This window comes from Pteropus medius, unplaced genomic scaffold (assembly GCF_902729225.1).
Source record: "Pteropus medius unplaced genomic scaffold, Ma_sr-lr_union100, whole genome shotgun sequence".
NCBI classification, from domain to species: Eukaryota; Metazoa; Chordata; class Mammalia; order Chiroptera; family Pteropodidae; genus Pteropus; species Pteropus medius.
In genome coordinates, this window is record NW_024346503.1 from 216511 (window position 1) to 230422 (window position 13912).

General features: G+C 43.7%; 1 protein-coding gene and 1 long non-coding RNA gene across 6 annotated transcripts in view; one reads left to right on the forward strand and one right to left on the reverse strand.

Annotated features, from left to right (window-relative positions):
• Positions 1-13912, forward strand: part of PRICKLE2 (prickle planar cell polarity protein 2) — a 150502-nt gene that overhangs the window by 120659 nt on the left and 15931 nt on the right. The window lies entirely within an intron of this gene.
• LOC120613151 (uncharacterized) lies at positions 12238-13293 on the reverse strand. The gene is made up of 2 exons (XR_005655606.1): positions 13047-13293; positions 12238-12439 (listed from the first exon to the last, which is right to left on the reverse strand). It is a non-coding gene; the product is annotated as an uncharacterized LOC120613151 (long non-coding RNA).

Genomic DNA, 13912 nt, shown 5'->3' on the forward strand with positions numbered 1-13912 from the left:
CTCATCACTTGACTAGTGTTAATATTTTGGTGTTGGAAGACAAAGCCTTTATCTTTGTTTTTTTCCTATATTCTAGTGAGTTATTTTTTCTGAGTTGTGAACATACTGAATATTTTGTGTCCTGAATTTCTTCATTTGCATTCTGTTATCAACTTATTTTCATCGCTTTTGTAACCGTCATTTTTTGTGACTGCATTAATATTCAATTCAGTAGATATTATCTTGAATTGAACATTTAGGCCATTTCTAAACCTATTTGTGTTTAAGTCTTGATTTCCTTTGTCTTCCATCACCAAAAAATTTTAACCTCCTGTTCTTTATAAACATAAGCAACCCTTCTAAATATTTTGGGCCAGTGGCTATCATCAGATCCTTGACCTTCTCAACGTGGCCACTTGGAAAGTGACTCTACAAAAGTGTTCTGGTGGCGCGCGAGGCCTACGGCGATTCTGTGCCAACTATGAACCTCCTCTCTTTAACCCATACATGAAGTATCTCCCAGATCACTGGGAAATTAATGTGATTGAAACCACACTTCCTAGTACAGGCCACCTGGAGCCAGCTTTCAGGAGTGTATTTTTCCATGTAAACAGTCAACCATCCACTCCATCAATTAGAGTAATCTAGGGACCACCTACGTTATATTCATCTGGATGCTTGTCAACAATCCATATTCTTGGGCCCCATCCCATAAACAGACTCTCTCTGGGCTCATACCTGGGAATTAGCATTTCTAACAGGTGCCTCCTTCTCCCGGAGAATCTTAGGCCCACTAAGTTTGAGGACCTCCGAGCTAAAGAAAGCCAGGCTCCTGACTGGAGAAAGTCAGAACTTTCTCCTGCAATGCCCTTTGCATCCCTCTTAGCCCTGAGTCTAGACTCCTGTTTAGACAAAAAAAAAAAAAAAATTAGATTATGCTTCTTCTGAAAAGCTCTGAAGATGTCTCTGACATCAAATATCTCTTTGTACAATAAATAACATCTTAATGAGTTAGGAGCACGTCATCTGAAGCATATGGTTGATATATTTCTTAATTACATAGTGCGGATTAAATATGAAAGAGGTTAATACTTGCCAAGTGGTTTTGATATTGTCACTGAATGCAGCAGAAAAAGTGGACAATGGCACACTCTAATCTTCAAGTAGGGCATGTTTCAGTTCTAAATCAATGTGAAAATTAAAAGGCCGTTAAACCAAAGTTTCGTAAGAACTTGAGGTTGATTGATGTAATGTTTGTTTGTTAACCTAGAATAATTTTCACCAGCCCACCTCAATTTTTTTGCCAGAATCACCTTGAGCACCCGGGTAGGTAGGTGTGTGTGTGTGTGTGTGTGTGTGTGTGTGTGTGTGTGTGTGTGTGTGTGTGGGTGTGTGTTCATCTCAACCCGGTGCCCCTGCCAGGCGTCTCCTCCAGCCTGCCCTTCCCAAATCAAAACCAGACCATGACATGTTTCTGGGAGGCAGCTGTCACAAATCAGGCTGAGCAAACAGGCGGGGCACAGTCTCGAAGATAAAGGCTTTGTCTTCCAACACAAAATTACTCAGAAAAAGCCTAGTGTTTTCTTTACTATAAAAACTTTTAACAGCTTAAAAATGTCATGCCGAATTCTTCATCCACTTAGTTAAAGTGGCCCTATTTCCCTCATTCTTTTTCTCTGTTCCAAAAAATATTCTTTCTCAACTTTTAGCTACCCAAGGGTTTGGTTTGCAGTTTGCAGATTATCCAGCTCCTTGTTCTCTTTTCTTTCTTATTTTTACCGTACAAAAGAAGTGGAGGCAAAAACGAGTTCATTTTGCTCCCTGAACAGAGGTGTAGAAACTGTCCTTTGTGAATTTCTGTTCTCTGGGCCTTTCCTTGGAACAAATCCTTGACTCTCAGCTGTGCAAAGTGTAAGGGAATCTTGCATCTTGGAGTCAGTCGACCTACCCAGTCAAATCTGCCTCTCTGAGGGTGTGAACAGTCCAAGGACACCTGTGGGGTCTTACTTCCGATTCTGGTGTTGTGCTTTTGGTGAGTGTCCCTGGCAGTGATTCTAAAGTGCCTAACAGCAAGCAGTCTGGATCTTGCCAAGGTTTCTCATCCCAATAGGAACAGACTTCCTGATGGCTGCCTTTCAAATCAGAAGTGCTGATTTTAAAAGGCAGAAAAGTCCATTTCAGACTTTACTTGTGTCTTTTCCTTGGGAGCAGATTGAGCTCTGAGCTGGAAGAGAAAGGAGAGAAGAACGGCCTAGAATAACTCATCCTTTTTATTTCTTTCTCTAAATTTGGATGCTAGGTCTTAGGTATAAAGATCAAGGGGGAAATTCTCATTACCTGAGATGCATACTCATACACAAACACTACCCAGTGTGAGTGGGGTGGTCTAGATCAGCGATTCTCAGCAGGGGTAGGAAGGGGTAGGGAGGGGTGCTGATTTTGCCACCACAGGAACATGTGGCAATATTAAAGACATTTTTGATTGTCTGACTTCTAGTAGGTAGAGGCCAAGGGTGCTGCTAAACATTCTACAATGCGCAGAACAGCACCTTCTCTCCCAGCAAAGACTTTTCCGGCTCCGTAGCCAGTAGTGGCAATGTTGAGAAACCTGGTCTAGACACAGGGAATTCTACTGGATATCATCAGTCCCCATCAAAGCCATTCAGAACCAAATCTGAGGTGGGCATGATATCATGTAAAGGGCCTGCCTAGCTGGACATTTCAGAGGCCCCACCTGCAACCGAAAGAACCCTTTTACTTCTTGATCTGACCTCAGCTGCAGCGCACTTTGGGATTTTATGGTTAAGAGTCGAACAGACCTGGTTGAAATCCCATCACCTCTCTAGCTGCGTGACCACAGGCAAATGGCTGAAATCTCTCAGTCCCTCAGCTTCCTTGAGAGTAAATGTAAATGTCTACCACATGGGGCTCCTGTGAAGCATGAGGTAATATGCAGAAAGCACTTAATTGCATTCCTGGCACTTGGCAAACTCAATATTTGAGAGTTATTATTGCTCTTATTATTAGGTGCCCCAAAATGCCGACCTCCTGCCACCTTCCTTTTAATTCTGTCTCAGCCTAGTGCTCACTTACAGGGATAGGGAAGATTGCATGAACTTAGAAATCGTTGTAATAGACAGGCATAGAAAGAGAAGGCCAGTATCAATGGATGAGCGTGAGGGTTGGCGGTTCTGTCGATAGCAGTGATCCAGACCCATACTGATGCCCACGACTAAGGAGCTCTGTGCTTCGGGAATGCTAGCAGCCAGAAAGATGAGCCCTTTCTCCCTGAATCTCGATTTCTAACCTCGTCTGAGCTAAAAGAGACTACCAGAATCTGTGGCCTAATTATGCCCAGGTAACACTTATTAGCATTCATGGAACTGGGCCTCCCCGTGTGAGAAAGCTGACTGACTGTCTGCTCCCAGACCTCAGCTTTTTCCTTAGCTGATTCCCCCTCCCCGCCAGCATCAGTTAATTTCTCAGAGAATTCCCATTTGCCACAGTTTAGAGGAGTTAATTTGTTCTTTGAGCCTGCGGATGAGAAATAGGCCCAGCTTTGGGCCCTGAGCTGGGAAGACAATGGAGAGAGTGCAACAATGGAAGTTTTCTGCTGAGATCATTATCAGCTCCAGAAAGGAGCTTAGCCAAGCCCTGTCTGCAAGTCTGTATCAAGCTGGGGCCCCTCTGCAGGGAGAGGAATTCCAGCCTGGCTCCAGGGTCTCATAAAGCTCTCCTGGATCCAACCCAAAGCTCATCATCCTTGAGTGAACTATGACCAGTAGAAGTTGGGTCTTCTGTCACCTGAGCATTGTCCTTTATGGCTCTCTTTCTGCTCATGATTAGGGCAGCCTCAAGAAGCAGATGGCTTCCTCTGTCACCTCTGCCCTCCGAAGCTATTGATCATTGGGGGGGCTTCGTAGTAGGGACATCTGAATGACACACCTTTATCTGACAATATTGGATGGGACACATCAAATCGGAGGATATTTTTTATTCCAGGTTTTCTCTGAGTCCCAGAACTGCTGCAAAAGGAAAATGATAGACACTCTTAATGGGTTCACAGAAGAGCCATCCTCTCTTCACCCCTCAACTCCCATTGTCATTCAGCAGCTGAACCCAAAGTCCTCTTGGGAACATTGTCATAAATGTCATTCACTCTCAGCCCAGCCCCTGATATCGTGTACCTCAGTTGCAGAGACTGCACAAGATGCCACATCCTCCCTTATGGCATCCCTCCAAAATATATCTCTAATATGCTGGGTTTCTAGGGTTGCCATTTCAACAGGACCTGTGCTGGTGCGTTTCCCCTACCCACCCACAATCCCAACAACCCTGTTTATCTGTTTTCTATACCAGAGTTTGATATAAGATTTTTTGGAAACAAGAATGGAGAAGAGAAAAACATTTTTAAAATCTTGATTCTGAGTTGTTTTATATTCATTTATTCAACAAATATTTATCGAGCGCCTACCATGTGCCAGGCACTCTGCTAGTTGCCAAGTATACATTGGTAAATAAATCAGACCGAATCCCTGTGTGGGTCAGGGCCCCAGAAGGAAACAGATGGCACATTCAGAGGGTAATTTTAAAAAGCCTAATAAAGGAGGGCCGCTGGATAGGAACTGAGGCCTTAGCTAGAGAACTATACAACCTGCAGTCTGCAGAGGGTCCCAGGGTAATAAATACCCTGAGAAAGCTCACTTTCTGCCTTCTGATCTCCTCTCATGAGTCACCCTCACCTAGAAGCCAGAGGGTTGACTAGTCAACCCCAACTAGAGAGCCAGCCATTGGTACAGCTTTCAGGGAAAAAACAGGATGGAGATGGTTGATAATCTAGCAGAAGCTATACAAACACGTACATAAAGACAGATTGTGATACATGCTATGAAAGAAATGAGCAATGTGAAGAATAGAAAATATTGAGGGTTAAGAACATAAAAAAAGATGGTCGAAGAAGCTACCTGAAGTGATGTTTAAGATACGAATCCCTTGAGAAGGACTTGGCCTTGCAAGGAAGGGGAGGAGGAGAGGAAGGAGATTATAGGCTTTAGGAATAGCATATGCAAAGGCCCTGAGGCAACAGAGAACTGAAAGCAGGACATTGTGATGCGAATATAGTTGTCTTAGGGGAGAGAGCTCTATTTAAAGCTGTGAAGCACTCACATTTCATTGCTGGCTCAAATTCAACCTCCTGGATACCCTCTGAGAACACTGTCCTGGTCCCCTTTTTCAGTGGGGTATCTTAAATGGAAAAAGTCAGATTACTTGCAGAGTGGGTTGAGGAAGCAAATGCAAGAGTACAAAGAAGCATTAGGTCAAAAATACGTGTGTTGAGGAGTGTGTATGGAAGAATATGTCATTAAACCAAAAAAAAAAAAAATGTTTTGTTAAAATCTGTGAACTCTTTCTGTTGATATTTTTATTGCTATAGCTTATTTCTCCTTTCAGTGCTGATTTCTGGCTTGGTCATAGTCTGGATTTTATATACGTGGTACATTTAAATCTACCTCAGGTATCCTGGCTTACTTAGCCAAACAACTAACATATAAATCTGGTTAAAGCAAAAGCCTTTCTTTAAGGAAACAGTAAGTCTTGGAAACATATTACTAAAGAGAAGTATGATTCATAAATCCCCTTCTTTTTTTATTACACAAATTAGCCAGTGTCGACCATGGCCTACAGACTCCGGGGCTCTTTGGATATGTTCATTGGTCCTTAGGAGGAAAGACTGAGCAGATGTCATTTTTTCCCAGGTGGATATTTCCATAATTACAGAAGGCTTTCACTTCACCTTCAAAGATCTGAATCCTTTCACCTTTCCTGAAAATCCCAGTGTCCAGGAGTTCAGCAGGAAGATTTTGCATTGTTGGTGGGAAATCATCATGTGACATTGTCCTTCTAGCATCTCATCACAATGTTAAGGCAGGAGGCCAGTTGAGTTCACAATTTAGGACAAATGCAGTGACTGCTGACCAAGGCTTGTCCTTACAAATCTCAAGAGTCATCACATGTTCGAGGACCACAGCTGCCATCGGCTTTTTCTGGCTAATAGGGATAAGGGAGCTAATATCTCATGGGAATTCCCACCTCAAATTCAGAAAGTTTAGAGTGAATACTTCACAGTTATTCTAAAGAAAATCATCGCCAGGTCATCTATATCTCTTTTAACAGAGAGTTTGGGCACCTGTTGGAAAGATGTAAGGTAGATGCTAAAATTCTAGGACGCTGCTTCTCAATCTTGGTCCTACATGGAGTATAAAAGAATAACGATGCCTGGGCCCCACCCCAAGATTCCAATTTAACTGTTCCGAGGTTTGGACTGGGTAAAGGGATGATTTAAGGTTTCCCAGTAATTCTACACAGCAGAAAAAATTGAGAAGCAAATCCAGATTCTTTATCAGGTACATATGTTTCTAGCTTCTGGGATGACTTATGGGTGGTTCTGCTTCTAGTGCCCTAGTTTGGCCCTTTCTTTCTCTGTGAAATAGCACACATCCTCAGGGAGAGAGTTATCATTTATGAGCATACAAAATGCTTTCTAGTAACATTTTTGCTCCACCTAATCCTGCCCAAAGCACCTAGAAATGCCACTAAGGTAGTAGTCTCAAGAGTCAGACCTCTTTTCAACACTTGGCTCTGTCTGTTAACAGCTCAGTAACTTCGAGCAAATTACATAAACTCTTTGAGCCTGAATTCTTTCACCTATAACAATCCCTTCAGAAGGTTAAATGAGAAATCACTTAATATAACGCTTAGATCACAATAAACACTCAAAAATGTGTGTTGTTTTCATCATCGACAGAGTTGTGGAATACTCTCAAGACCCATTTATTTTAATACTGTTATAGCTAAGGACAGAAGTGGAAAAAATCAAGTGAACTACAATTGGGGTTCCCATCCACTGGGCTGCAGACCAGTACCCGGCCACACAGCAGGAGGTGAGTGCCAGCGAGGGAGCGAAGCAGCATCTGTATTTGGAGCTGCTCTCCAGCACTAGCATCACCGCCTCAGCTTCCCCTCAGTTCATCAGGCATTCGAGTCTCATAGGAGCTCCGATCCCTGGCGCTAAAAAGGTTGGGGACCACTGAACTACAATAAACAACAATTATTGCTATTATCTCCATCTTGGAGATGAGAGATCAGAGAATCTCAGGTCACATGCTAGTGGATGGCTGAATAGAGTTTGCCATTCTACATGTGTAACCATTACTCCATATTTCCTTCCATAAAATAAAAGCTCTTGATCTAGAAGGAGGGGCTCTGGGTGACATCAGCGCTTAATCTTGGCTGAGAAAAGGGACTTTACACAAAGCTCAGGTCTTTCTCTGATGGGTAGAATACTCCAGAGAGACATCAGCAGATGAAACCAAAATGGGCAGGGTCTGCCAAATGCCGCAAGCACCTCAAAAAATTATCTCCCACCCATTTTCATTGTTTGCTTTCTTCCTCACAGCTGTCTGGCCCATATGGCACCCACAGCAGCCAGGGCACCAGCTGGGCTCAGCCCTAACAACCTATCAGCTGCCATTACATCATTACAGGATGTCCCACCCAACTGAGACAGGCAGGTCTTGCCTCTTCTTCCTCCTGCTCATTGCTTTTCCTCATTCTAGTAGAACCAAGATCCTCTGCACCTTAGCTTTACAGTGGTTCAGATCGGTGTTTCTCAAGTTTTTGGTTTTGTTTTTTTAAATAAGGCGTACCTTCTTTTAACAAACAAAACATAAGATCCTCACACTTTCACCCCACTGGAATTTTTGATTGTTTGCACTCCCACTCTCTTGTCCAGAGATTATCCTCTGTATATCCCCAAGGCACCGAAGATCTCAGGTCATAAAGAGAGCTGACAGTTGTGAAGCCTTTTTAGGTGGGACATGGTGTTAACTACTAATATAGATGTTTCTTAGTTAATCTGTATAATAATGCTGTGAAGCACATGTATTATATCACCTTCATTTCACAGATAAGGAGTCCAAGACTTGAAGATGTTGAGTGAGTAACATGTTCAGGTTTACTACACAGTAGGTGGTTTGAACCAGGTTCCCAGTGCTTGAGTCCTGTACTTTTAGCCATAACCCCATAGTTCTCAACCAGGGTGATTTTTACCCCCCGGGGGACATTCGGCAATGTCTGGAAACATTTTAGTCGTCACAAGAGTGTGGGATGCTACTGGCATCTAGCGAGTAGAGGCCTGGGATGCCACTAAACATCCTACAGTGCAGTGCCCCACCCCCACAACAGACAGTTATCTGGCCCCAAATATCAGTAGTACTGAGGTTGAGAATACCTGCCATAACCCTAAACTGCTAAGCTACCGTTTTTTAGTTTGTACTGTGAAAATAGTAGATAATGTTGTATTAGAATATTGAATATGCGTTTTAAAGTGCCCATGCCCATCCCTCACTGTAACTCTTCCTTGATCAAGGAACACATAGCCACTCCACTCTCCACTTTGATAATCCCTGGGTTTGACTGTCAGAATCACTATATCGTATTAGCAGCAGAAGTTAAATCTGTCTTCAGAAGTTTTTCACCTGTGGAGAAGTTCCATATATATATATATATATATCCTGAACCAGCTGCAGAACTCAGTTGCTTCAGGCGTGGTGAAAGCAGGTGGGCACTCCTTGCCCTGCTGTTTGGCTGTGGGCATTCTCAGACCACGCCAGCCCTTTCTTTTTTTTTGTAAGGCTAGAGGCTCTTTCCATGGGAGTAGCCTGAAAGGCTGTAAACTGCAATAAAGAAGAATGAAGGAGACTTTTGTAATCATATAAAATATAAGAGGACCTGGAGACCTGACCTCAAGTGCTCAATCTGTTTCTGCTCAACCTCCACTCCTTCGTCAAGGCTTCCAGTTTAATTGGTGCCTACTGCCCTCTTCCTGAGTCTGTCTGATTGGGAGACCCCAAATCACAAAACGGGGCCAAAAAAGAGAGCTGGTCAGGATTCCAGGTTTGCCTTCGCCAGCTGTCTTCAGCGTCATGGCCTGGCATGGCTCACCAGGCAGGAAGTGGTGCCGAAGGGCACAGCTGCCAAGTCCTCAGGAAGGGCATGGCCTGCTCTGAGCTGGGCAAATAGGACCCAGCTTTCTGGCCTGGGAAGCAGAAGAGCTCTGCCTTCCATCAGGCTAACCAGGATTTGAATGCTCCCTCTGTGATCTGGGAGAACCCCCAGCCTCTCAGACCCTCAGATCCCTCTTTTGAAAAATTAGAATTACAATACCTACTCTTAGGGGGGTTCATGAGAATAAAATGAGGTTGGATATATAAAGTTGTCCAGCACCATGTATTGTCCATGGTAACATATTCAAAAGGGTACCTCTTGTGGAATACCAGTGGGGAAAAACTTACAGAGGTCAGGACTTTACTGCAGAGCAGGAGGTAGCGAGCGGGTGGGTAGACAGTGGCGGTGACAATAGTAGTGGTAATAATAACACTAGTTATATGTCCCATAGTTGCTATGGGATGGGGGCTATGCTAGAGCACTATGTGCATTAGCTCACTTCGTATGGGTGGAGTCTGTTCTTATTCCTGATGTAACCCCTATCTCTTCCCCACCTTATCTTTCTCTATAGCACTTAGCCGCCCTTGACATAGTATATATTTTATTACTTATTTTGTTTATTTTCTCCCTCCCCTGTTGCCCCAGCATCTGGAGCGCTACCTGACACGTAGTATTTGGTAATCTGAAACACGGTAGGCATTTGTGAAATATTTGTTGAATGAATGAATGAGCCTCCATTTCACAGACGAGAAAACAGAAGCTTAGAGAGGTTAAGAGATTTTCCCAAGATCACAAGGCTATGAGCGGCAGCCTGAGTCTAGAGCCTGTAACCAGGACTGCAGACTGCCTCATACAGTATCATTTGGCCACTAGTGATGATCACAGGAAAATGTTCTGGTGGCTCCTACTTAAAAACCAGCTACAGAGGAAGTGGGTCCTGTGTTTGGGTGAGTTTGGGTTCAGAGCTTTGGGGTAAAGATGTGGGTAGAGATGGGGTGGCTTGAGATCTGCAACCACGTACCCTGGTTTCTCATGCCTCCCCTATGAGCTCCAGATATTTTTAGTCACGAAACAGCTCTGAATAACTTAGCACAAGACTTGGGGAGGTATTTGTTTTCTTTGCCATGCCTCACAATGTCCCAGACTTTGTGCTTAATATCCTTGTCCCAGGCTGTTTAACCCCTAGAGAAAGCAGCTTGCATCTGGTTCTCCTAGGAGGTAGGCCAAGGTAAAAGGCTCCTAACTTTTCCATGTGATTGTATCGTCTTCTCTAATTACAAACAAAAGTAGTTATTTACAAATTATAAAACTACAGAAACAGGTACTTTATAAATTGAAATTTTCCCATAATTTCCTTCCCCCCGCCACTATTCCTTTGGTATTTGTCTCTGGACATACACTGACAGATCTTTAGCTACAAACAAAAAAGTTATACCATTTTACAGTTTGTTTTTTATTTAACAGTATACCTCGGTCATCTTTCCCTATTGGTGAATATAGCTCTAACTCACATGAAGCTATGTGGTATTTCACTGTGGTATCACCATCATTCTTTTAACACAGCCCCTATTGCTGGACGCTTGGAATTTTTCAGATTTTTCACTGTTAAAATTTGTGTTTCCATGAACATCTTTTTGAGTTTTTGTGCTTATTCAAGTTTTTCCATAGCATAAATTCCTAGAAGTGGGATTTCTAGATCAAGGGATGTATACACTGCAGGTTTCTATAGATGCCACCGAATTGCCTTCCTGTAAGTTGTATAGATCTGTACTTCCATCAAAAGACTAAGAGCTCTGAGCTGGGTGTTTGGTAGAACAAAATCTTGCTTGAGGACGAGGACTGCACAGCATGCCCAGTGTGCTCCCCCACCTGCTCCAATGTTTGTGGGATTTAAGTGCTCACAGAACAGAACAGCTCCGATGGCCCAAGAGTTGGAGCCACACCAAGTAAAATTCCTCCCTCTCTACCAGTCTCCAGCATCTTGATGGGTTTCTCGGGTGCCAGCCATCTGAACAGTTTCCAGGGGAGCTGGGTTGCCATCCACCCTAGCTGGGTTGGCACAGGGACCACACTTAGTGACAGGGGCCTGGGAATTAAGTCATCAGTTTTCACCAGCCAAGATCTGGCGGGAAAGGTAACAAATTGTCCTGGAAATCATGTGGCTGACAGCGGCTTGGGGCTTGGCGGGTCACAGAATCCTCGCACCTTGCTTGGCGCTGGTGAGGCAGTAACATACCGGGCAGCTTTTCAGACTCCAGATTCCAAGGTTGCCTACAAGTGAGGAGAGCTGGTACTGGGGACCTGTTTACTTCTTCACACTCACGTGACTTCAAAGGAGTGCACTTTTTTTTAAGGCACCAAAATCAACTGAAGAACTGGTTGAAAATGCAGATTCTTGAGCCCCACTCCCAGAAGTTCTGATGCAGTAAGTCTGGGATGGGAGCCAGGAAACTGCATTTAAACAAGCCCCTTAGTGATTCTGACACAGGTGGTGCCAGGACTGCACTCTATTATACACTGAGCCTGGGCCGTTCAGTTATGACTTTCTGGGGCAAAGCTCAGAGTAGCAGGTCCTACACGATCCACTTGAGACCTGGCGGTAGATTTGGGCAAATAAAAACGATGAAGTAGACAAACCTTGGGTTTAGTTTTCTCACTTTTCTTTCTTTTGTATCAACAAACTACACCCCTAAATATTCCCTGACTACAAGGACCCCGTAAGTGTTTTCATATCTGACCTCTCTGGCAGCACCCTAATACCTCTCCTTTCTCTCCCTTCTACTTCTTTGTTCAAATCTTACCTCTCCCTGACACCATTCTCTCAGCCAGGGATCTGGCTGTGCCATGGTACCTGTACAAAATCCACACTGATCTGATCATGGGAGGTAGCTGTCTTGGATTATAGATTCCAAATCACAGACTCACTCACAGAAATGGGTGAAGGTGATCAAGTTATAAAGTTACTTCCAGTTATAAAATAAATCCTGGGGGGCATAACGTACAGCATGGTGACTACAGTCGGTAACACTGTATTGTGTATTTGAAAGTGGCTAAGAGGATTGGTCTTAAAAGTCTTCATCACAAGAAACATAAAAGATTGTAACCATGTATGGTGATTGATGATAATTAGACTTACTGTGGTGATCATTTCACAATATATACAAATATTGAATCTTTGTGTTGTATACCTGAAACTAATGTTATGTCAAGTATATTTCAATTTTAAAACAAAAAAAACATTTGAACCATCCCTCCCTCTTCCCCCAGAAAATCACACACTCTCAGCTGGGAGAAGCTTGGAGAGTCTGGTAGAGATTTGGAAGAGAAGAGGAGCAGAGGCTTTCGGGATCTTACTAGTACTTTGTAGTGGAGTTGGGACTGGACTCCAGGTCCTTGCCATCCAGGACAATTACAAATGCTCCTCGACTTACAGTGGGCTTACATCCCAATACACCTGTCATAAGTTAAAAATAGTGTAAGTCCCAATGCGTTTAATACTACACTGTAGAGCGTTGGTCGTTTACTGTCACTGCCACTCCCTAGCATCAGGGTTGAGTATCGTATCGTATATCGCTAGCCAGGCAAAGATCAAAATTCTGAATTTGAAGTATGGTTTCTAGTGAATGCGTTTTGCATTCACACCATTGTAAATTCGAAAAATCGTAAGTCGGGGACCCTCTGTACTTTTTCCACTACCCTGGTACACACAGGTTATAGGAAATATATGATCCATGGAATTTCACAAATGACAATTAAACATTTGACTGAGGTGAAAGGTAAATAAATGGCCTGTTGAGTGGAACCAGGACCAGGGTGAGGCAACTGTGTCACCGCCATGTGTACGTAATAGGAAGGGATGCCAAAAAGCTCAGTAATCAAGATACACAATATTTGAATGCAGTATTTTAAGAATCAGAATTCATGCAAAAATCCATGATTAACAAAATATAAAATTTGTCAATGAAGACAGGATCAGTTTTGGTGATTATTTCCTTTTGCCTCAGGCTCTAATTTTTCTGGGCACTATTACAGTGACCGGGATAGACATCGTATGCACATACCTTTGGATTTTAACAGGAATCAGTATTGATAGGCCAGTATTTCCCAAGTCGTGTTCTTTTGTGTGTACGGAGCCAGGTGGGGAAAGTATGGAAAACAGTGCATGTTCTGTTTTCTCTCTGAAAATTCCCGCTGTACTTAAGCCAGTGGAAGGTTTTAAAAAGTCCTTCAGAAATTGCCAAACGTATTTGTCTGCAGAATCCTTTTTCACATAATTCAGAGAGGATAGTTTGGAAAAGCTTCCTTAACTCCCAGGCTGGATCCCTGTGGGGCTGGGGCTGGCAAGGTGGGAGGGGAGATATTTGAGGGCCTTTGGAGGACGCTGGAGTCTCAGCTCCTCCCAGGTTAGCAGCTGCTTATTCCATCTGTGCGGACGGTGAACCTCGCCAAGCCCAAGCTGCCTCAGGAAGGTGGGTGAAGGGCACAGACGATCTGAGACAGGAACTAGAGATGAGAGCAGGAAAGGAAGTTTCCATGGCCGGGTTCAATGTCTTTATACTCTCCAAGAACCCAGTTCTGGCTTTGCTGGGTCTCTTGTCAGAAGCAGGGAGTTAGTGGGTGGCAGCTTCACTTGATGAGACGAGGATGGAACAGGATAGAGGAAGGCCACACTGTTTCTCCCTCTTTCTAAGGTTCCCTGGCTCCCTGGCTCCCTGGCTCCCTGGCCAGAGGTGTGGGACATTACAGTACAGCCTTCTGGATGGTTTCTATCATCACACCTTCCTGGGTGCGTTAATGAGAAATGAGGCGTGCCAGGTGTTCTTTCCAAATTCATGCGATAAAGGAAAGCACCCCAGACGTTGGCTGTCCCAAGAGGGGTCTGTTGACCAACATCATCATCTCCTGGTAGCTTGTTATGAATTCAGAA